The sequence below is a fragment of the Pongo abelii genome, chromosome 4, assembly GCF_028885655.2.
Source record: "Pongo abelii isolate AG06213 chromosome 4, NHGRI_mPonAbe1-v2.0_pri, whole genome shotgun sequence".
In the NCBI taxonomy this organism is placed as follows: domain Eukaryota; kingdom Metazoa; phylum Chordata; class Mammalia; order Primates; family Hominidae; genus Pongo; species Pongo abelii.
This window is the reverse complement of record NC_071989.2, coordinates 89,582,002-89,605,621: the sequence shown is the minus strand read 5'-3', so window position 1 is coordinate 89,605,621 and position 23,620 is coordinate 89,582,002. Positions and strand designations below refer to the sequence as shown.

Genomic DNA, 23,620 nt, shown 5'->3' with positions numbered 1-23,620 from the left:
AAATTCAGGCAAGAACAGTGGGAGTCTGTGGCATTCCTCCCTGAGGTTGCTCCCATCCCTCCCAGAGGGTCAGTATCTTGGTTCTACCAGGACCACAGGCTGTGAAACCAGCAGCCTTCCTGCCAGAGGGACTCAACTGATCTGAAGCTGAAAATGAAAATATGCCATCCAGCAGCATCGTCAGTAAAAGTAGCAATCTCTGTAGCAAGCCCGAGGTAGTAGTCATCCCAGTTGGCACAAGCAACCAACCAACCAGCACCATAATAGGAATAGTAATAGGGAGATTCTGGAAATGAAGGATTACAGAGAAGCTTGAGAAACTACACACAACCCTGGCAGCCTTCCACTCACATGTGCAGGGGAAGCTAAGGGGACCCAAGCTGTCCACACATCCTGGCTGATGAGGAGGCTTTGTGTAGGCGCAGAGGACATGGTTGAAACTAAAAGACAGGGCAGACTTGAACACTGCCTAAACTTCGAATGTGCTCCCCAACCCACACAGAACCATCAGGAAGTGGAGAAGCCTACTGGCTCCAGGTGTTTGAGCATAACCTCTGACCAATCATCAGTAATTAAGCTATGCACAAATGTAATGTTGAGAGAACGAAGCCAGGCTCAAAAGAGTAATCTTTTTTTAAGCAAGAGTTTTGTGTGCTTAGCTAAGGAGACTGAACTATATCCTGAATAATGATCACTAAAGGATTTTAACCAGAGAGTAATGGAGTGGAATTGCATTTTATAAGATCACCTTGGCAGGCTTAGAGGCAGACTGGCAGAGGGCAAGATTAGAGACAAAGAGCAGAAATAATGATAGCCTGAACAAAAAGAATGGTGATGGGCAAGGAGGGCAGAGGTAAGCCAACTTGAGAGATTTTTAAAGATGGAATAAATTGATGTAATGATCCATTCAGTATATGTATCGAGGCAGAGGAATGTAAAACCTTCAGGGTCATGGCCTGAGTCGGAGGTTGGTGGAGCCATCTAGAAAAAAAAAAGAATTCAGAAGGAGCAGTGGATATTGAGGGCAAAAAATGATGAGCTCAGTTTTAATCATGTTGAGTTTGAGATTTATAGAACTTTAATCCATGAGACTGCTTACATAATTAAACTTTGTATAAAATTTATTACTTAGAAAATGACAAGTAGCATATAGAAATACGGGAATGCAGTGGTCCGAAGACCTGGGCTTCTATTTCAGTTTTAGCTCCAAGTTGGACAAGTCAATTGTTACCTTGGTGCTAAGTTTATTTATTTACTTAAACTATCTTTATGTAAAATAAAGAAAATAAGACTGTCCTATACACTTATAGGAATACTGTGTGCATAAAAAGAATGCTGTAAAACTAGAACACAAGCAATTGCTGCTATAGTGCACAACTTGTTCTGGAAGCTTTAATACAATATGACCAAAATTAAGCCATAAATATTGGAAAAGAAACCATATTTTCATTATATCAGATGACATGGAAAGCACCAAAGAATTACTTTTTATACTATTAGACCTAGTGTTAGTTCAGTAAGGTAACCAGTTACAAAATATACTTAGTAAAATCAATATCTTACCTACATATCAGCAATAACCTTAGACCTTAAAATGGGGAAAACCCAGTCTCTGTAAATAAAGCTAGATCTATCGCTATTTTATCCTATCATGGATCGACTTAAAGAAATTAGTTAATTAATTAATTAAAGCCTCATTCAAACTGTGAATTTCAAACTTCACTGAAGACTTTAAAAAGTGAACACCTAGCATGTTCCTAAAAGGGAAGACAACATTATAGATACATAATTTCGCTCCAAATTTATAAATTTAAAAGGACAGCCATCAAAATCCCAACTGGAAAACATAGCAACACTTATTTATCTAATTAAGAGTACAGGTACCAAAATGAAATTCCCCACATATGAGGGGAATTAGCCAAAATAATCATAATTGTATTAAGGTAGTGAAATAATTGGTTATTTTTCCTCTCCATTTTTACAGATATTCATAATCAGAATTTTGTCTGTACTTGGAAACATTCTCCAAGACCTTGAGGATAAGAAATATAAGAAAGCATTTTCTGAGTTAAAGATGAAATTAACTCATCATAGATCAGAGGATATAGGCAAATTACCTTAACGAGAAAAAAATGGTTCCCTAGCCTGCAAGATTTAACTGGAACTCAATGGCAACCAAAAGAGCAATTAATCAGTAATTAATACTTTAAAAAATCAGATCAGTGAAACAAACATCAGCAGTGTCCACTACACTGTTCAGGAGAAAGAGTCTTTTAACCGTACACCAAATTTAAACAATTTGGCCTCAATGGTAAGACTACCCATATTGCGGAGCAAGATGTACTAATGCCACGTTTAGATTATGCCATTAAATATTCCATTTATGCAACTATGAGAGAGAATTTGAACTCATTCTAGGTTCATACGATTATGGTTTTGTTCACCTACAAAACAAAAATGAGCTATCATGCTGAGGTGGTGATTTCAGTTCATTTGACAATTCTACTTATTATAAATTAATATGTTTGACTCTGATATACATCCAATCATATATAAATATTATAAACAAATAAAATATATATGTCTAGTATACATAAATCAGATTAGATATAATCAGTCCTTTGACACTGTTTAATGTGAGTCTGTTTTTGGGAGATAGCTCCATTCCATGCCATCTGAACCCAAAAAGCTGAGGGTCAGATCCTGGGCTTGACAAACTCACCAGTGTAAAGATAACTTCCTACAAGGCTTTTTGAAATACAGCTGAACTAAAACATCACTGTTAACTAGGCATGTGCTCTTATTTGTTAAACTTGCACAATTACTATCATTTTAAAATTTTTCATTTATAAATTTGTGAAGTATTAAAGCTTTCCTTTCTCAGATAGTTTTGATAATCTTTAAAAATAGTATTCAAAGGTATTTAATTCAGAAGTGATACAACCTGTTCTTGAAATTATTGCTTAAGATTTGCATATGCTTAAGTGACAAATCATAACACTCAATAAATTATGAATTGAAAAATCTAGTATAACTGACTAGGATTTAGTGTTTATTAGAAAAACACAGCATACTGCTCCAAGTGCATTTTTCTCCTAATCTCCTAAGATAAAGAAAAAAAAATCTACTCTAGCTTCATCAAGAGATTATATGAATGCAATATATTTAATCTTTATCTAGTGACATCTGGAGCTAGAAATGATATTTCATTAACTCACAGCAGATGACTTAAACAAATACAGTATTACACTAAAACCACAGCAGTAACACGCTCATGACCCCCCTAAAAAGGATTAATAAGGAGATACGGAAAGATCTATAAGAAACTGGAGGAATAAATGTTACTCAAAAAGTATTTCAAAACAACAGATGTATTTGTCACTCAAATAAAGCAATATTATTCCTAAAAAACCTATGAGAAGTATCTATTTCTTTTAGTGAACCTTAAAATTGTAACTAAATTTTAGGAAAGAATCTATATAAGCATATTATCTTTATAGAGATTAAAATTTTAAGTGAATACTTAGTATTTCACCTTTGAAGTAAAAATAAATAATTATTTCCAACGAATATATATATGTGTGTGCATATATATATATGACACAAAAGTAAATGGGTAGGCAAAGTAAAGTAATTGTATTTAAAAACATGAATTCCAGCCTGTCACAGTGGTTCATGGCTGTAATCGTAACACTCTGGGTGGCCCAGGCAGGAGGATCACTTGAGCCCAGGAGTTTGATACTAGCATGGGCAATACAGTGAGACCTCATCTCTACAAAAAAATTACAAAATTAGCCAAGTGTGGTAGTATACACCTAGAGTCCCAGCTACTCAGGCGGCTGAGGTGGGAAGATCACTTAAGCCCAGTAGGCGAAGACTGCAGTGATCCGAAATTGCACTGTTGCACTCCAGCCTGGGTGACAGAGCAAGGCCCTGTCTCAAATAAAATAAAATATGAATTCTATTACTTACTCTCTAATTTGATTACATTCTGATAGAAATATTCAGTTGGGTTTATATTAGCAAATGTGAGACATGGTGAAAACTACTCTTGTCAAATACGTATGGAAAGCATTTTTAATACTGTTTAATAATGTACTTCAGAAATAAAAAATGTAATCTCCTAATAGAACGAGGCTATGTAATTCAAGAAGTCATCATCTAATAGAAATTCACTCCAAATTCTCTCTTTAGCTGTTTCCTTCATAAAATTGTAAATCGACATTTGTAGAAATAATGAATGAACCTTGAGGACATTATGCTAAATGAAATAAGCCAGTCATTAAAAGACAAATACTGTGGGAGGCTGAGGCGGGCAGATCACGAGGTCAAGAGATCGAGACCATCTTGGCCAACATGGTAAAACCCCGTCTCTACTAAAAATACAAAAATTAGCTGGGCATGGTGGCACGCACCTGTAGTCCCAGCTACTCAGGAGGCTGAGGCAGGAGAATCACTTGAACCCAGGAGGCAGAGGTTGCAGTGAGCCGAGATCATGCCACCGCATTCCAGCCTGGTGACAGAGCGAGACTCTGTCTCAAAAAATAAAATAAAATAAATACAAATACTGTATGATTCTACTTACATGAGATAACTAGAGTAATCAAATTCATAAAGATAGAAAGTAGAAGCGGAGTTGCCAGGGGCTGGGGGGATTCTGGAGTTTGGTTGCACAACAATATGAATGCACTTAACACTACCGTACTGTACACTTAAAGTGGTTAAGATGGTAAATTTACATTATGTGCATTTTACCACAATTTTTAAAAATATATAAAAATTTGTAGAAACAATATTTCATGGTTCTAGAGTCTTTTCTTGAATTCATTCATTAATTTTAATATATAATGATAAATGTACAGAGCACACATGAACAGCCTATAATTTGAATACATATGGGGAAAATAAAGAAAGCTAAGTTAATTAGGTTGAAATATATTACATCACTTCATATATGCCACAGATGCCTTGAAACACCATCTCTGGCTGTGAGTCGATAATTGTGGAAGCTAGGTGATGGGTACGCGGGAATTCATTATACTATTCTCTTTACTTTTGTATGCTTGAAATGTTTCATAATAAGACATTTAAAAATAAAGATCGCTGTGCAAATAAACAAAGTAAGAAATTCAGCAGGACAACAAAAATGATGGGAAGGTCCATGGTGGGCTTTGTACTCAGAGATGAAATACAGTAAAATATGGAGATTTTTAGAATCCATTTTAAAAATATGAATTTAATGTATTAGCATAATGGCAAAGGGTTTTAAGGAAAGTAATATGAAAGAGAAAAACCACTGAAAAGAAGAAATCATAAAAATCAGTTTAAATTTATACTCGGAATAAAATGAAATTTAAAATTTTTACTATATATAAATTAGCAAACAAGCCCTTTCAATAAGTGGTTCCTAAACTGTAATGGAGATAAAATATTTCTGGTATGTTGCCATGTATATTTCAAAATATAATCAAGTATGTTTAACTGAAGAGACAAGGGATTAACAGAGAGAAGAGCCTCTTTAATTCTTCTGAAAGACTAACACACAAAATGATCTAGTATTAATTGTATAAAATATAGTCTCAAGAAAGCAGGATATTTTGTTTTCAATCTGAATGTTCTCTCTTCCTGTTTCTGCTACACAAAAGTGCAAGAAGGAAGCTGAAAATTTAGAGGAAATTATTTTATCAATTACTTATGAAAGGTGGAATCACAGAACTGAAAACTGAGATCCTAAACTGAAACACAAAAATCAAACAAAACAAAATTTCTAGAAAGCAAGGTAGAGTTTTAATGTTGCACAAATCCCAAAAAGAATAATTATAAATGTGCGGTGGCTCATGCCTGTAATCCCAGCACTTTGGGAGGCACAGGCAGGCGGATCACCTGAGGTCAGCAGTTCAAGACTAGCCTGGCCAACATAGTGAAACCCCATCTCTACTAAAAATATAGAAACTAGCCGGGCGTGGTGGTGGACGCCTGTAATCCCAGTTACTCAGGAGGCTGAGGCAGGAGAATTGCCTGAACCTAGGAGACAGAGGTTGCAGTGAGCCGACACAGTGCCACTGCACTCCAGCCTCGGCGAAAGAGTGAGACTGTCTCAAAAAACAAAACAAAACAAAACAAAACAAAAAAACAAGAATAATTATAAATTAAGTTTAGAAAATATGAGTAAATTGTTGTGAGATAAAAGAAAAGGAAGCATATATGTAACATACAAAAAAAGTAAAGAGAATAGTACCAAAATCAAACCCATAAACACATCATCCATATTCAACACATTTGAAGATTTTGCCACATTTGCTTCATCTATCCCTATTTATTTGGTTGTTTTTGTTTTATTTAGCTATACTCCTTGGTATCATTTTATACGAGTCCATAATCAAATATCACTAATCATCTCACAAAAAGTCCTTTTACAGTAGATTTGTTTGAGTCAGGGTCCAGATAAGTTCAAATATTACATTAGGGTATATCTCTTGAATTTCTTTTAATCTAGAGTAGTGCTACTCAAGTGTGATTTTTCAATTGGTGCCATTTTGAGAATTAATTGTTACCAGTCCAAAAACTGTTTACTGGTCCTCAACTCTTTGTTACAGGTCAACAAGATAAATACAGAAAAGGAAAGTGAGCACTTAGAAATGTTCATAGCAAGTTGACACTGTCAAGACATCCAAGTGCATGATGAGCAGACTCATCTCACTGAACCAGCTGGCAGTTGTCAGACTCACTGTGAGTCACACATGACCTGAACTGCATACTCGTCATGCACCCTAGGACCACTTACTGGTTGCTGCCTGGATAGGATATTAAAAAACAAACAAACAACAAAAACAAAAAACCCAGTGTTTAATCCTAGCAATTTGAGACACAGTCCTTCTCCTCACTTCTTTATCCTACCATTGACTTTTTGAAGAAATAGGGTCAGATGTCCTTTAGATTCATGGATTGTTGTGTTTGCTTCCTATAGTGTCAATTACCTTGGTTCTCCATCTCCTGATTTCCTATAACTGATTCTATTCAGATTCAACTTCGGGGACACAAATACTTCATACAGGGTATTCTGTGATTCATGTTATAAAACTTCAGAAAGTGTATCATATCTGGTTCCCCCATTTTTAGTAATGCAAAGACTGATCACTAGGCTCAGGTAGTAATAGCTCAATCTCTCCTTTGTAAATTCCCCCTCAACCTTTCATCTAACTGTTTCATCCACCAATTATTGTTGCCTAATTCATTTCATTAGAGGCTTAAAATGATAATTTTTTAATTTTACCATACTTTCTTTTTTGAGACGGAGTCTCGTTCTGGGCGACAGAGCAGGCTGGAATGCAGTAGCACAATCTCAGCTCACTGCAACCTCCGCCTCCCGGCTTCAAGTGACTCTCCTGCCTCAGTAGCTGGGATTACAGGTGCCCCCACCACAATGACCAGCTACTTTTTGTATTTTGAGTAGAGATGGGATTTCACCATATTGGTCAGGCTAGTCTCAAACTCCTGACCTCAAGTGATCTGGCTACCTTGGCCTCTCAAAGTGCTGTGATTACAGGCATGAGCCACCATTCCCAGCCTATTATATTTATTAGATAAAATTGTGGGAGAGGGACTTTCCCTCATCAAATCAGGCTATTTTGTTACCATGAAATAGGTCATGTAAGAAAAAGATAATACTTCTTTCTTTCCATTTGATTACCAATGTTCAGACCAAGGAGTTGATGTCCTATAAACTTCCAATGATGTTCAATGGGTTGGATTGGAAGGCTATGCTGCTCTTTTTCTCTCTAACATTATGAACACATGGTTTTTTAAGATACATGTGTTTCAAACAATCACATCCATTGTTATTTATGGTACTCAAATTGTCTTATCTTTGACCAATGGAAGCCTCTTAATGTTAATTCTTGGGTCCTTTTAACAAGACCACACTAGCTAACTTGTCTTTGATTTCTTTGCATTCTTGTTAGTCAATAAGAAAACCCAGGCTCAGTTTGTACACTTCTTCCCTCAGACCTGGAGTTTGTACACTTCTTCCCTCAGACCTGGAGTCAGCCATTCCTGCAAGAAATTCTGCCTCCTTTTTGTGGGAAATGGTATTTATAGATCACAATCTGGGCACTTCAGTAGACAAAGCTAGAAAATATGCAGTTTGCATTCCTACTGATATTTCCAGTGCAGATTAATATTATAGTACTTTTATTTAATTTCTTTGATTTTCTATTAATCACTTTTATCTTATATTGTAAATCTTGGCTTCTGATGACCTTAACATAAATACATAAGTACTTATTTGCATTTTTATAAAATAGGTATAAAATAATCACAAAAGCATAAGACATTGAGAGTACTATTAACAACCAGGTTATTTTTAAAAGCTTACAATTTCTTTATAGCACTATTTATCCTTCAATTAAATCCCATCAAGGATAGTCAAAATACTGTGTTCTTAGGTCACGTGAAATAATTTTTTTCTCGTTTTTTTAAACTTTTATTTTAGGTTCAGGGGTACAAGAGCAGGTTTGTTGTACAGGTAAACTGCATGTCACAGGGGTTTGGTGTACACATTATTTTGCCACCAAAGTGATAAGCATAGTATCCAATAGGTAGTTTTACTTTTTTTTAAATACTTTTACTTTAGGTTCAGGGGTGCCTGTGTAGGTTTTTTAATATAAGTAAATAGCATGTCACAGGGGTTTGGTATACAGATTATTTCATCACCCAGGTTATAAGCACAGTACCCAATGAGTGGTTTCTGGATCCTCACCCTCCTCTCTCCCTCCACCTTCACATAGAACCCATTGTCTGTTGTTGCCCTCTTTGTGTCCATATGTACTCAATGTTTAGCCCCTACTTATAAGTGAGAACATATAGTATTTGGTTTTCTGTTCCTGTGTTACTTCACTTAGGATAATGCCCTCTAGTTCCATCCATGTTGCTGCAAAAGACATGATCTTGTTCTTTTTTTATGGCTACATAAGTATTCCACAGTGTATGTGTACCATGTTTTCTTTATCCGGTCTACTGTTGATGGGCATTTAGGATTCTATGTCTCTGTTATTGTGAAAAGTGCTGCCATGAACATATGCATGCATGTGTCTTTATGGCAGAATGATTTATATTCCTTTGGAATACATTTGGAATCCTGATATTGGGATTGCTGCGTCAAATGGTAATTCTGCTTTGAGTTCTTTGGAAAATTGCCAAACTGCTTTCCACAATGGCTGAATTTACATTCCCACCAGCAGTGTATAAGTATTCCCTTTTCTCTTCAACCTCACCAGCATCTGTTATTTTTTGACTTTTTAATAATAGCCATTCTGACTGGTGGGAGATGGTATCTTATTGTGGTTTTGATTTACATTTCTCTAATGATTAGTGATGTTGAGTGTTTTCCTCATATGTTTCTTGGCCATGTGCATGTCTTCTTTTGAAAAGTGTCTGTTCATGTTCTTTGCCTACTTTTTAATGGGATTGGGTTTTTTGCTTGTTAATTTGTTTAAATTCCTTATAGACTCTGGATATTAGACCTTTGTCAGATGCATAGTTTGCAAATATTTTCTCCCATTCTGTAGACTGTCTGTTTACTCTGTTGATAGTTTCTTTTGCTGTACAGAAACTCTTGTTTAATTAGTTCCCATTTGTCAATTTTTGTTTTTGTTGCAATTGCTTTTGGCATCTTCATCATAAAATCTTTGCCCAGTTCTACGTCCAAAATAATATTTCCTAGGCTATCATCCAGCGTTTTTATAGTTTTCACTTTTAAGTCTTTAATCAATCTTGAGTCGATTTTTTATATGGTGTAAGGGGTCCTTTCAATTTTCTGCATATGGCAGGCCAGTTATCCCAGCATCATTTATTGAATAGGGAGTCCTTTCCCTATTGCTTGTTTTTGTCAACTTTCTTCAAGATCAGATGGTTGTATATGTGTGGCCTTGTTTCTGGGTTCTCCATTCTGTTTCATTGGTCTTTGTGTCTGTTTTTGTACCAGTACCATGCTATTTTGGTTACTGTAGCCTCATAGTATAGTTTGAAGTTGGGTAATGGGATGCCTCCAGCTTTGTTCTTTTTGCTTAGTATTGCCTTAGCTATTTGGGCTCTTTTTGGTTCCATATGAATTTTAAAACTGTTTTTTCTAATTCTCTGAAGAATGTCATTGTAGACTGATAGGAAGATAGTAGATTGATAGGAATAGCATTGAATCTGTACATTGCTTTGGGCAGTATGGCCATTTTAACAATGTTATTTCTTCCTATCCATGAGCATGGAATATTTTTCCATTTGTTTGTGTAATTTCTGATTTATTTGAACAGTGTTTTGTAATTCTCATGGTAGAGCTCATTTACCTCCCTAGTTAGCTGTATTCCCAGGTATTTTACTCTTTTTTGTGGCTTCTGTGAATGGGACTGCATTCTTGATTTGGCTCTCAGCTTGGATATTATTGGTGCATAGAAATGCTACTGATTTTTGGCTGGGTGCAGTGGCTCACACCGGTAATTCCAGCACTTTGGGAGGCCGAGGCAAGCAGATCACCTGTGGTCACGAGCTCAAGACCAGGGTAGCCAACATGGTGAAACCCCATCTCTACTGAAAATACAAAAATTAGCTGGGCATGATGGCAGGTGCCTGTAATCCCAGCTATGCAGGAGGCTGAGGCAGGAGAATCACTTGAACCTGGGAGGACGGGGTTGCAGTGAGCCGAGATTGTGCCACTGCACTCCAGCCTGGGCGACAGAGACTCCATCTCAAAAACAAACAAAAAAAAGAAATGCTACTGATTTTTGTACATTGATTTTGTATCCTGAAACTTTGCTGAAGTTGTTTATTAGATCTAGGAGCTTTTGGGCAGAGACCATAGGGTTTTCTTGGTATAGAATCATATTATCTACAAACAGCAATAGTTCAACTTTCTTTCTTCCTATCTGGATGCTTTTTCTTTCTTTTCCTTACCTGATTGCTCTGGCCAGGACTTCCAGTACTATGTTGAATAGGAGTGATGAGAGAGGGCATCCTACCCTTGTTCTGGTTTTCAAGGGAAAGCTTTTGGCTTGTGCCTATTCAGTATGATGTTGGCTGTGGGTTTGTCATAGATGGCTCTCATTATTTTGAAGTATGTTCCTTCAGTGCCTAGTTTGTTGAGGGTTTTTAATATGAAGAAATGTTGAATTGTATCAAAAGGTTTTCTGCATCTATTGAGATAATCATGTGGTTTTGGGTTTTTTTAGTTTGTTTATGTGTCAAATCATATTTATTGATTTGCGTATGCTGAACCAACCTTGCATCCTAGGGATAAAACCTACCTAATCATGGCAGATTAGCTTTTTGATGTGCTGCTGGATGTGGTTTGCCAGTATTTTGCTGAGGATTTTTACATCAATGTTCATCAAGGATATTGGCCTGGAAGTTTTATTTTTTTGTTGTTCTCTTCTCCTCAAGTTTTCGGAATAATTTCAAGAGGAATAGTACCAGTTCTTCTTTACACATCTAGAATTCAGCTGTGAATCCATTTGGTCCTGGGCTTTTACTGGTTGGTAAACTTTTTATTACTGATTCAATTTCAGAACTCATTATTGATCTGTTCAATTTCTTCCTGGTTCAGTCTTGGGAGGTTGTATGTTTCCAGGAATTTATCCATTTCTTGCAGGCTTTCTAGCTTGTGTGCAGAGGTGTTTGTAGTAGTGTCTGCAGGATTTTTTTTTTTTGTATTTCTGTGTGATCAATGGTAATGTCCCCTTTGTCATTTCTGACTCTGTTTATTTGGATCTTCTCTCTTTTTTCTTTATTAGTCTAGCTAGCAGTCTACCTATCTTATTAACTCCTTCGAAAAACCAATTCCTAGATTTGCTGATCTTTTGTATGGCTTTTTTTGCATCTCAATTTCCTTCAGTTCAGCTCTGATTTTGGTTATTTCTATCTTCTGCTAGCTTTGGGGTTGGTTTCCTCTTGTTTCTATAGTTCCTCTAGTTGAGATGTTAGGTTGTTTCTTGAGATCTTTCTAACTTTTTGATGTGGGCATTTAGGGCTGTAAACTTCCCTCTTATCACTGCTTTAGCTGTGTCCCAGATATTCTGGTATGTTATATCTTTGTACTCAATAGTTTTAAAGAATGTCTTGATTTCTGCCTTAATTTTATTATTTACCCAGTCATTCAGGAGCAGGTTGTTTAATTTCCATTAATTGTATGTTTTTGAGTGATATTCTTGGCATTGATTTCTATTTTTATTATGCTGTAGTCCAAGAGTGTGGTTGGTATGATTCTGTGGATTTCTGCTTTTTTTTTTTTTTTGGCTGAGGATTTTTTTATGTCTGAGTGTGTGGTCAATTTCAGAGTATATGCCATATGCAGAAGAATGTATAGTCTGTTGTTTCTGGGTAGAGGGTTCTGCAGATGTCTTTTGCTCTGTTTTGTCAAGTGTTGAGTTCAGGTCCCGAATATTTGGTAGTTTTCTGCCTCAATAATCTAATACTGTCAATGGGGTGTTAAAGTCTCCTGCTATTATTGTGTGGTTACCTAAGTCTCTTTGTAGGTCTCTTAAGAACCTGCTTTATGAATCTGGGTGCTCCTGTGTGGGTACTTACATATTCTGGATATTTAGGTCCTCTTGTTGAACCGTGCCCTTTACCATTATGTAATATCCTTGTCATTTTTTATCTTTGTTGGTTTAAAGTCAGTTTTGCCTGAAATTAGAATAGCAATCCCTGCTTTTTTTCTGTTTTCCATTTTCTTGGTAGATTTTTCTTCATCCCTTTACTTTGAGCCTATGGATGTCACTGCATGTGAGATGGGTCTCTTGAAGACAGCACACAGTTGGGTCTTGCTTCTTTATCCAACTTGCCACTCTGTGCCTTTTAATTGGGGCATTTAGCCTGTCTACATTCACGGTTCGTATTGATATATGTGGATTTGATCAATGTTATCGTGTTGTTAGCTGGTTATTACGCAGACTTGTTTGTGTGGTTGCTTTATAGTGTCACTGGTCTATGTACTTAAGTGTGTTTTTATAGTGGCCAGTAACAGTCTTTCCTTTCCATATTTAGCCCTTCCTCAGCACCTCTTGTAATGCAAGTTTGGCGGTAATGAGTTCCCTTAGCATTTGCTTGTCTGGAAAGGATCTTATTTCTCCTTCACTTATGAAACTTAGTTTGGCTGAATGAGAAATTCTTGATTATAAATTCTTTTCTTCAAAAATGCTGAATATAGGCCCTCAAACTCCTCTGGCTTGTAAGGTTTCTGCTGAAAGGTCTGCTGTTAGCCTAATGGGGTTCCCTTTTTAGGTGATCTGCCCCTTTCTCTAGCTGCCTTTAAAATATTTTCTTTCATTTCAACCTTGGGGAATCTGATTACTATGTGTTGGGGATGGTGTTCTTGTGTAGTATTTTGCAGGGGTTCTCTGCATTTCCTGAAATACAGTGTTGGTCTCTCTAGCAAGGTTGGAGAAATTTGCATGGATGATATCCTGAAATACGATTTCCAAGTTGTTTGCTTTCTCTCCCTCTCTTTCAGGGATACCAACGAGTCACAGGGATGATCTCTTTACATAACTCTATATTTCTCAGAGGTTTTGTACATTCTTCTTTATTTTTGTTATGTTTTGTGTATCTAACTGAGTTGTTTTGAAGAACCAGTCTTTAAGCTCTTAGATTCTTTCCTCAGCTTGGTCGATTCTGCTGTTAATACTTACAACTGTATTCTGAAATCCTTGAGGTGAGTTCTTTAGCTCTATCAGATCAGTTTGGTTCTTTCTTAAAAATGGCCATTTCTTCTATCATCTCCTGTATTATTTTATTGTGTTCCTAAGAATCCTTAAATTGGGTTTCAATTTCCTTCTGAATCTCAATGATCTTCATTCCTATCCATATTCTGAATTATATTTCTGTCATTTAAGCCTAGTTAAGAACCATTGCTGGGGAACTAGTGCAGTTGTTTGGAGGTAAGAAGACAACTCTGGCTTTTTGAGTTGCCATAGTTCTTACACTAGTTCCTTCTCACCTGTGTGGCCTGATGTTCCTTCAATCTGGAAGATTTTAGGGGGCCAAGGCTCACCTCAGCCCTCCTGAGCTATGTGCTCTAATTCTGAGGGGCTGGGTTATTAGGCCCTCAGCTTTGTTCTCCGCCCCCACAAGGTTAAGAACCTGCTGCACTGGAGGAGCCAAGGTGTTCCCAAACCACTGGCCACAACACTCCAATGGGTGATGCCAACCAAAGTGCTTTGTTGGGCGGTGGCAGTGGGATCCATGTTCATTTGCACGTACTAGTAGCAACAGCAGTGCGGCAGGGTGCATACTTGTTAGATGTGGCAGGGGACTGGAGGGTGCAGGGCTGATGGCCTCCATGTGAATGTTCGCAATGGTGGCACAGGGTGAGGGGGTAGGGCCACTGGCATCCATGTGTGTGTGTGTGCACCAGCACTGGTGTCAGAGGGATGCTGGCAGACACGAGACTGGCAGCCTTCATGTGCACATTCACTTCTTATTACTTTTTATAGGTTAAGATATATTGAATGCTTCCTGTATATCAGGTACTCTGCTAAGTACTTTCATATTTGTTTTCTCATTATCCTTATAATCATGTACATGGTAACTGTTATTATCCGCATTTGCTAGATGTAAAAACCAAGGCTGTGAAAGAAAAAATAACTTGCATGAGGATACAAGTCATATCTAGGATTTAACCCAGTTCTAAACAGTTCCAAAGGCCAAGGTCTTAACCACTGTGATATTCTGTCTACAAATTTTACTTTCAGTTGCAAACTTAACCTAACCTTCAGCATATGATTGCCATTTGCTATTGATGCATATTCCTTTTGATGTGCTTCTTTGAAAAGCAACCACTAGAGGCCATGGGCCCTGGAGTCTAGAGCATGGCCTGGCAATTAATGACAACTAGGCATAGCCAGGCACAGTAGCTCACACCTGTAATCCCAGCACTTTGGGAAGCCAAGGTGGGAGGATCGCTTGAGGCCAGGAGTTCGAGACCAGCCTGGGCAACATAGTGTGACCCCATCTCTACAAAAAAAATTAAAAAATAGCCAGGTGTGGTGGTACATACCTGTAGTCCCAACTACTCGGGGAGGCTGAGACAGGAAGATCCCTTCAGCCCAGGAAGTCAAGGCTACAGTGAGCCATGATCACTCCACTGCACTGCACTCCAGCACCTAAGCACTGACCTTAGCACCATTAACAATTTAGTAACTGCACCGTCATATCACAAAGAAAGAAACCAAAAACTAAACTGGTAAAGTGGGTCTTGTGAAGACTTTAAAAACATAAGTAGATGTAAACATTTTAAAGGTAAATTAGTGGAAGAAGAATAAAAGTTAAGCAAAAATTAAGTAGTGAAGTAAATTAAACTAAATTTATTTAGTAAAATAAATTTAAAGTGAATAATTAAATTTAAGCAAAAATCGAATATTTAGCAGTCACAGCAGAATCGCAACTAGTTATCTAGATCTGCATCAAAATCTCCATTTATGAAAACAACTTCTGTAATTACACCTCTCTAGGTCTACATAATTTCTCCACAACACAAATTATCTCCAGAAATAAAATCCATGCAAGCAATTCTCAAGTTTTATACACTAGACTTTTAAATAACCTACACATTTATGAATTGTTACATTAAGATACTTAAATTGTTATCTTTGCCAAATTAGGACATTTCTTCATTAGCTGATGACAGGACATTCTGAGCTTCTACAGGGTGGCATTGCCTGCCAGCAGATCATTTTCACCTCAGCCACCATTTTTGTCTGTACTTTAGTGTTTATATAATTATGTGAAGACTTTAGCACATTTTCCCCCTTTTTTTTAATGAGTAGAAAACAGGAAATGAAAGTGATGACACTTAAGAAGTATAGGGCTCAAAGGGAATACAAAGTGAGAAATCATAAGGTAGCACAAAAGAGGCAAATCTTTTGCCTCAATTGATATGTTAGACTTAAAGTTCTCTACTGTTTTCAGTTGTGTAGGTAAAGAACATTAAAAACTCAGGCTGGGCATGGTGGCTCACGCCTGTAATCCCAACACTTTGGGAGGCTGAGATGGGCGGATTGCTTGAGGTCAGGAGTTCGAGACCAGCCTGGCCAACATGGTGACACCCCCTCTCTACCAAAAAAAATAATAATAATGCAAAAGTTAGCCGGGCATGGTGGTGCATGCCTATAGTCCCAGCTACCGGGGAGGCTGAGGCATGAGAATCACTTGAACCTGGGAGCCGGAGGTTGCAGTGAGTTGAGATCATACCACTGCACTCCAGCCTGGGTGACAGAGTGAGACTCTGTCTCAAAACACACACACACACAAACACACACGAAATTTCTGAAAAATATCCTCAAAGATTGCATCTCAAAAACAAGGTGAAATTCGAGATTATACAATGTTTTTCAGCTCTCTAGAACACAAAGCAATCTAGGAATCCATGAAGACACAAAAGCAGAACCACCTGGGATTCTTGGCACCTCTGTCCAAAGAATGTTAGGGACTCATTTATGCAATGTCAGGCTTGATGAACTAAAACAACTCTAACACCTTTGCTTGTAGATGTATTTTTATGATTCACCATGACAAACATGCACTGACCATGTGGTTATAGTGTGACCCTAGGAGAACATTAATAATTCATATATTTGCTCCTGACATTTTTCCTAATATAAAAAGAACCAACTCTGCAAACTAAGAAGGCTAGAGTAAGAATCTTAAAAACTGCTGTGACTATAAAGATATCAAGGGTAAAACTGATTACCCAAAATTAAGTAAAATAGAGGCTTTAATTAAAGCTTATTAGCTTAATATGCTTACTTCTAAACAACTTATACAAGCAGAGAGTAAGGAACCCAGAATTGCATTTGGATCCACAATCTCTGCACTTGGAGCCCTCCCTTCTGCTCCCTTACCCTACACTTTTTCACCACAGTCCTCTCTAAACCCTGCTTTGGGATCTGGTTTCTTTCTTCAATCCAATTTTTCCTTCTTTCTACCTTTGAGAAATTCATCAAGCTTTATAATCCCTTGATGATACATTTTTTTGTTTTCTAGTGCTGATAAAAGTTTACTTATTTATTTTTCAAAATAGCTTTTCCTTCATTTTAGGACTCTGGAGAGAGCATGAAAGGAAATGAATTAGAGTAGACAATGAAGCTAGAAAGGTAGCAGGAAGCCACAATGCGGGGCCTGGAATACTCTGTGATGGAGTTTCTATATTATTCTGTGACAAGAGAGAGCTCAAACTGAAACAAAGAAAAAAAATCATATAGAAAATGGGACTCCTACAAAGATACTTCTTAAAGGAGTAACGATGACAGAAATGTGTTGAATGAATTGGAGAAGAGTTGTCAGGCCATTGAAATGGTTCAGGTGAGAAGCTATATGGTCCTGAATTAGTGTAGAAGCAGCCGATATGAAACACTAATGAGATTATGGGCTGCCGAAGAAAAGATGGTAAACATTTTGGCAAGGCTCCTCTTGAAAAAGGAAGAGAGAATTCTCCTTCTCTGGCTCCCCCTTATAATCCTAGAGAAACTCAGACAATATACTATAACCAGTACAGTATATTTGGTGCTAAATACACTTTTACAGAGTTTTCTGAAAACCAAACTACAACTTCATTTATAGCATTATTTCTATAATAAAAGACACTGAAATTTTCAAACTAACTAAAAATTATGAGATGGCTTTCTATGTGTGAGAAACCAGGCTAAGGCTGGGCATGGTGGCTCATGTCTGTAATCCCAGCACTTTGGGAAGCCAAGGCAGGCAGATCACGAGGTCAGGAGTTTGAGACCAGCCTGACCAACATGGTGAAACCCCATCTCTACTAAAAATACAAAAATTAGCCAGGACTAGTGGTGCGCACCTGTAAACCCAGCTACTCAGGAGGCTGAGGTAGGAGAATCGTTGGAACCCGGGAGGCACAGGTTGCACTGAGCCGAGATCACGCCATTGCACTCCAGCCTAGGCAACAGAGCGAGACTCTGCCTCAAAAAATGAAAGAAGGAAGGAAGGAAGGAAGGAAGGAAGGAAGGAAGGAAGGAATGAAGGAAGGAAGGAAGGAAAGAAAGAAATCAGGCTAAACTCTTTGAATGCCAAATAACATTTAATCTATACAACAACCATATAAAGTAAGTATTATTGTTATCCCTACTTTACAGATAAAGAAAATAGAGTTTGGAGACATTAAGTAATATGTCCAAAATCCAGTTAGTAAATGGTAAAGAAGGTATTTGAACCTGGATCTATCTGACTGTGAAGCCCATGCTCTTAACCACTATCTTTAATATCTGACAGACCATCATGGTAAACAATGGGTGTAACAAGTATACCACCTTCCTGAGGATTTTGGAAAGGTTAGAGGTAGGGGAACAAGAATTATCCTGCCTAGATGCCAATAGCATTCCACCCTCCCTGAAAAGTATTGATTTAAAGTATTCTTATTCTGCATGGCTCCAGATATAAAAATTAAAAATATTAAAAATATTTTGCCTACTTTAAGCTTTTTAATAATTTATGTTTCATTAATTCGCACTGCTTTTCTCATCAACTTTGCCTGAAAAGTAACGTTTTACACCTTTCTATAAAGTTAAATTATACCAATTCTCTAAATATTGTCAGGATTCTGTTCAAATTCAAAAAAAAATAAAATGGGCCAGGCTCGGTGGCTCACACCTGTAATCCCGGCACTTTGGGAGGCCAAGGCAGGTAGATCACTTAAGGTCTGGTGTTCAAGACCAGCCTGGCCAAGATGGTGAAACTCTGTCTCTACTAAAAATAAAATAGAATTAGCTGGGCCTGGTGGCGCATGCCTGTAATCCCAGCTACTCGGGAAGCTGAGGCAGGAGAATTGCTTGAACCTGGGAGGCAGAGGTTGCAGCGAGCCAGGAACGCACCACTGCACTCCAGCCTGGGTGACAGAGTGAGACTTCATCTCAAAAAAAAAAAATTTTTAATTTAATTTTAAAAATAAATAAATAAAATAAAAATAAAATGGATGGTGCCAAAACGATTGTATGAGCGACCATAAAGCCTGAAGGTATGAGGGACAATATACACTCTTTAAAGGAGCCTTGGTCAGGCACGGTGGCTCACACCTGTAATCCCAACACTTTCAGAGGCCAAGGTAGGAGGACTGCTTGAGCCCAGGAGTTCAAGACCAGCCTGGGCAACATAGTGAGACCCCATCTCTACAAAAATTAAAAAATTAGCTGGGTGTGGCAGCATGTGTCTGTGGCCCAGCTACTTAGGGAGCTGAGGTGGAAGGATCACTTAAGCCCAGGAGATCAAGGCTGCAGTGAGCCATGATCATGCCATTGCACTCCAGTCTGGACAACAGAGCGAGACCCCGTCTCGATTTAAAAAAAAAATTAGCCAGGCATGGTGGTGCACATTTGTGGTCCCAGCTACTCAGGAGGCTGAGGTGGGAGGATTATCTGAGCTGGGGAGGTTGAGGCTACAACCTATGATCATGCCAACCTGGGTGGCAGAGACCCTGTCTCTAAAAACATAAAATAAAGGAGCCCTATACATAGGTATAGATAAGATTTTTTTTTTTTTTGAGACGGAGTTTCACTCTTGTTGGCCAGGCTGGAGTGCAACGGTATGATCTGGGCTCACTGCAACCTCCGTCTCCCAGGTTCAAGCGACTATCCTGCCCTAGCCTCCCGAGTAGCTGGGATTTTAGGCATGCACCACCACACCCGGCTAATTTTTTGTATTTTTAGTAGAGAAAGGGTTTCACCATGTTGGCCAGGCTGATCTCGAACTCCTGACCTCAGGTAATCACCCTGCCTTGGCCTCCCAAAGTAAACAAGACTTTTTTTAAGAATAAGTTTCAGGAGCAAAAAGGGGCAGAGGCAGGCATTGGAAAGCAGGAGTATGAGGAAACTTTATTGGGTGATGAATATGTTCACTCTTGATTTTAGTAAAGGTTCACAGGTCTATAGATATGTCAAAACTTAATAAATTACACACTTTAAATATATGCAGTTTATTGTATGCCAATTACACATCAATACAACAATTTTAAAAAAAATAAATTTCTGAGGCCTGAAAAGCAAAACAATAGTATAAGAATACTGTCTCCAAACAGTACCAGAAAAAGATTTGAGATACTACATAATACAATGAAAGGTTTGAGGATATAACCAAGCGACTGATTCACAATTCCCTTTAGAAAAATGGCACAGGATTGCAGAAATTAGGTGGCAAAAATACTAATATGCCCAAATTGAGAACACAGGAATCTGCTTTGCCTAGAGCCCCTTTCACTAATTCAGTTCAATAGCATGTGCTGAGGAAGGGCTGGAAGAGAAACCACAGTCATACCAGACAGACACCCAATCCCAGAGGTCATAAAATGACCATCCCATTGGGCATCACTGACATGTTTCATTTGGTCCTCACTGTTGGAAAAATACTCTTTTTTAATTAGTTGCCAACATCTAAAAATCCAGAGATCTCTCCACCCAAATCTGAATGTTTAACCTTTCTCAAAATATCAAAAGATCTGGTAACACTTGGACTCCTGTTTCCAGCCTAGCAATAGGCCATGCACTCTGGTCAGCCACAGATTTCCAGACTCAGTCTTCCTATTGTTCTGTCCCTGGAAGCTTGACCCATTTATTGTAATGTTTCAATACTATCTCAGTGCTCATCATTGCAGTGGGTGTAACTCCCACTCCAAAGGGTAAGGAACTTTCCTACCTAAGCAACCAGTGGCAGCCAACAGAAGGCTAGACTTAGGCATCCCTTTTTAGAGAAAGGTCAATAATAGAAACAAATCCTGAAAACTGGTTCTTGGGGCATTAGTTTACAACTTCAGTGGAGAAGCTTCTGACAGACAGAATTTCCCTACTGAAGATCCTTCTCAGCACCAGCCTCCTTACCCTTCAAACACAAATGCATACACAGTCCCAGCTCCTTCCCTAGCCTTCCCCTCTCACATTCTGCCAGGTAATGGAATGGTAACAGGAATTTTTATCATCTTGCCTCCAGCTTAAGATAAAGAAAAATTTCTTAAAAAAAAAAAACTGGTGAAAAGGCAAAGTCCCCAAGGAATAATCACACAATTACAGGTCAAAAGGGTTCAGAAACCTATACTCATTCAATGAATAAACAACCAATATTTTATTTAATCATTTTATAACAAAAGCATTAATATTAAATCAGGTTCAAGGTAAGATTTCTTATCATCATCACGTAACATTTTTCTAGTCAATGCATAAAATAACAGAAAGAACTATCACAAAGAAGTCAATTTAAAAAACAACAAAAAATAAACCTCTTAGTTTGCAGATGACCTCATTCCTAGAAGACCCAAGAGAAACCACTGAAAAGCCATGAAAACAAATAGGGAAATTCAATAAGGTGACTGAATGGTTACAAAATTAATATACAAAATTACAGTTGTTTCATCTCAGCAATAATCATAGAAAAAATAAGATGAATAAAAATTGAAACAGGCTGGGCACAGTGGCTCACGCTTGTGATCCCAGCACTTTGGGAGGCCGAGGCGGGCAGATCACGAGGTCAGGAGATCAAGACCATGGTGAAACCCCATCTCTACTAAAAATATAAAAAAAAAAAATTAGCCAAGCGTGGTGGCGGGCACCTGTAGTCCCAGCTACTCAGAGAGGCTGAGGCAGGAGAATGGCTGAACCCGGGAGGCGGAACTTGCAGTGAGCTGAGATCACGCCACTGCACTCCAGACTCGTCTCAAAAAAAAAAAAAAAAAAATTAAACATAATAGCAAACAAAACTATAAAATATACCCAAGAACAAAACCAATGAAAGGTGCTAGCACTCACATCATCCTGGAGAGGGAGACTTCCTGAGGGCTGATCAACTGTCTAATCACTACTTAGAGAGTGGGACTGGACTCTACCACAACAGATCGACCCTCCCTCTGAACTATGCATAAACCACCCTGTCAAAGTTCAGCCTGCACGTGACCCAAGAGGAAATCATAGCTTGTTTCCCCAGTGACACTCTGGACCTGATCAAAACCTACGCCTCCCAGGCCCAGTTCTGAATCACAAGAAATCCAACCCAAACTGTTCATTCCTCAGAGTGCATACAGGAAACATATCCAACCAGCAGAGAATCAGGATTCATCACTTTTCAGGAACCGGGTAAAATGTTAAGTAGTGAAAATTTACCTATTCTCTAAGGAAGGGATTTCAAGGAACTCTTTAAAAAGCTTTTGACAGAGGACAAGTGTGGTGGCTCATGCTTGTAATCCCAGCTCTTTGGGAGGCTGAGGCAGGGTGGCTTGAGGTCAGGAGTTCGAGACCAGCCTGGCCAACATGGTCAAACCTTGTCTCTACTAAAAATACAAAAATTAGCCAGGCATGGTGGTGGACACCTAAAATCCCAGCTACTACTTGGGAGGCTGAGGCATGAGAATTGCTTGAACCAGGAGGCAGAGACTGCAGTGAGCCAAGATCGTGCCACTGCACTCCAGCCTGGGTGACAAAGCGAGACTCTGTCTCAAAACAAAACAAAACAAAAAAACAGTTTTTGACAGAGAACTAACTGTAAGTGTGGAAATAAGTACATAGGCCTTTTACATTATTACTGAATCGAACCAAGAGAAAAAAATACTTTGGGCCAGGCGTGGTGGTTCACGCCTATAATCCCAGCACTTTGGGAGGTGGAGGTGGGCAGATCACTTGAGGTCAGGAGTTCAAGACCAGCCAGGCCAACATGGTGAAACCCCGTCTCTACTCAAAATACAAAAATTATCCGGGTACAGTGGTGTGTGCCTATAGTCCCAGCTACTCGGGAGGCTGAGGCACAAGAATCGCTTGAACCCAGGAGGTGGAGATTGCAGTGAGCCGAGATTGCGCCACTGTACTCCAGAACAGAACAAGAATCCATCTCAAAAAGACAAAAAAATTTGGGGCTGGGCGTGGTGGCTCACGCCTATAATCCCAGGACTTTGAGAGGCTGAGGCGGGTGGATCACTTGAGGCCAGGAGTTCGAGACCACCCTGGCCAACATGGCGAAACCCCATCTCTACTAAAAATACAAAAAATTTAGCCAGGAGTGGTGGTGCACATCTGTAGTCCCAGCTACTAGGGAGGCTGAGGCACAAGAATCACTTGAACCCCAAAGGCAGAGGTTGCAGTGAGCCAAGATCATGCCACTGCACTCCAGCTTGGGGGATAGAGTGAGACTGTCTCAAAAAAGAAAAAATATTTTGAAATATGTTTATATTAATAGGAAATTCCCAATTAATACAGTCCTCATTATTTCAGAATTTGTGATTGTTTATGGTTTGGTTTCAAGATTATCTTTTTACTCTCTAGACGAAAGTAGTTTCCTAAGAATATTAACTTAGGATTGATGATTTGAAGCACCACAGAAACATCTGTTTACATTCAGATAATTAATATGCTAATTTTTATCTATTAAATTAAGCAGGTTACGTAAGGACTTTTCAAAATAATAACTTCATTAGCCTGATAATAATGAATATATATAGTTGAAGTAACAAAATGGACATCTGTTGTAAGACATCCTTCAATTTAAGACTTTTACTAAATCAAACCAGTTTTCATACCTTAATTTGAATTATGGAGGTTTTACCTGTCAACAAACCAAAACAAAACAAAACAAAAAATCCTCTTTTGAGATA

At 38.3% G+C, this 23,620-nt stretch overlaps 1 protein-coding gene across 10 annotated transcripts in view; it reads right to left on the bottom strand.

Moving 5' to 3' along the window:
* ATG10 (autophagy related 10) overlaps nt 1–23,620 on the bottom strand; it is a 291,958-nt gene that overhangs the window by 254,559 nt on the left and 13,779 nt on the right. The window lies entirely within an intron of this gene.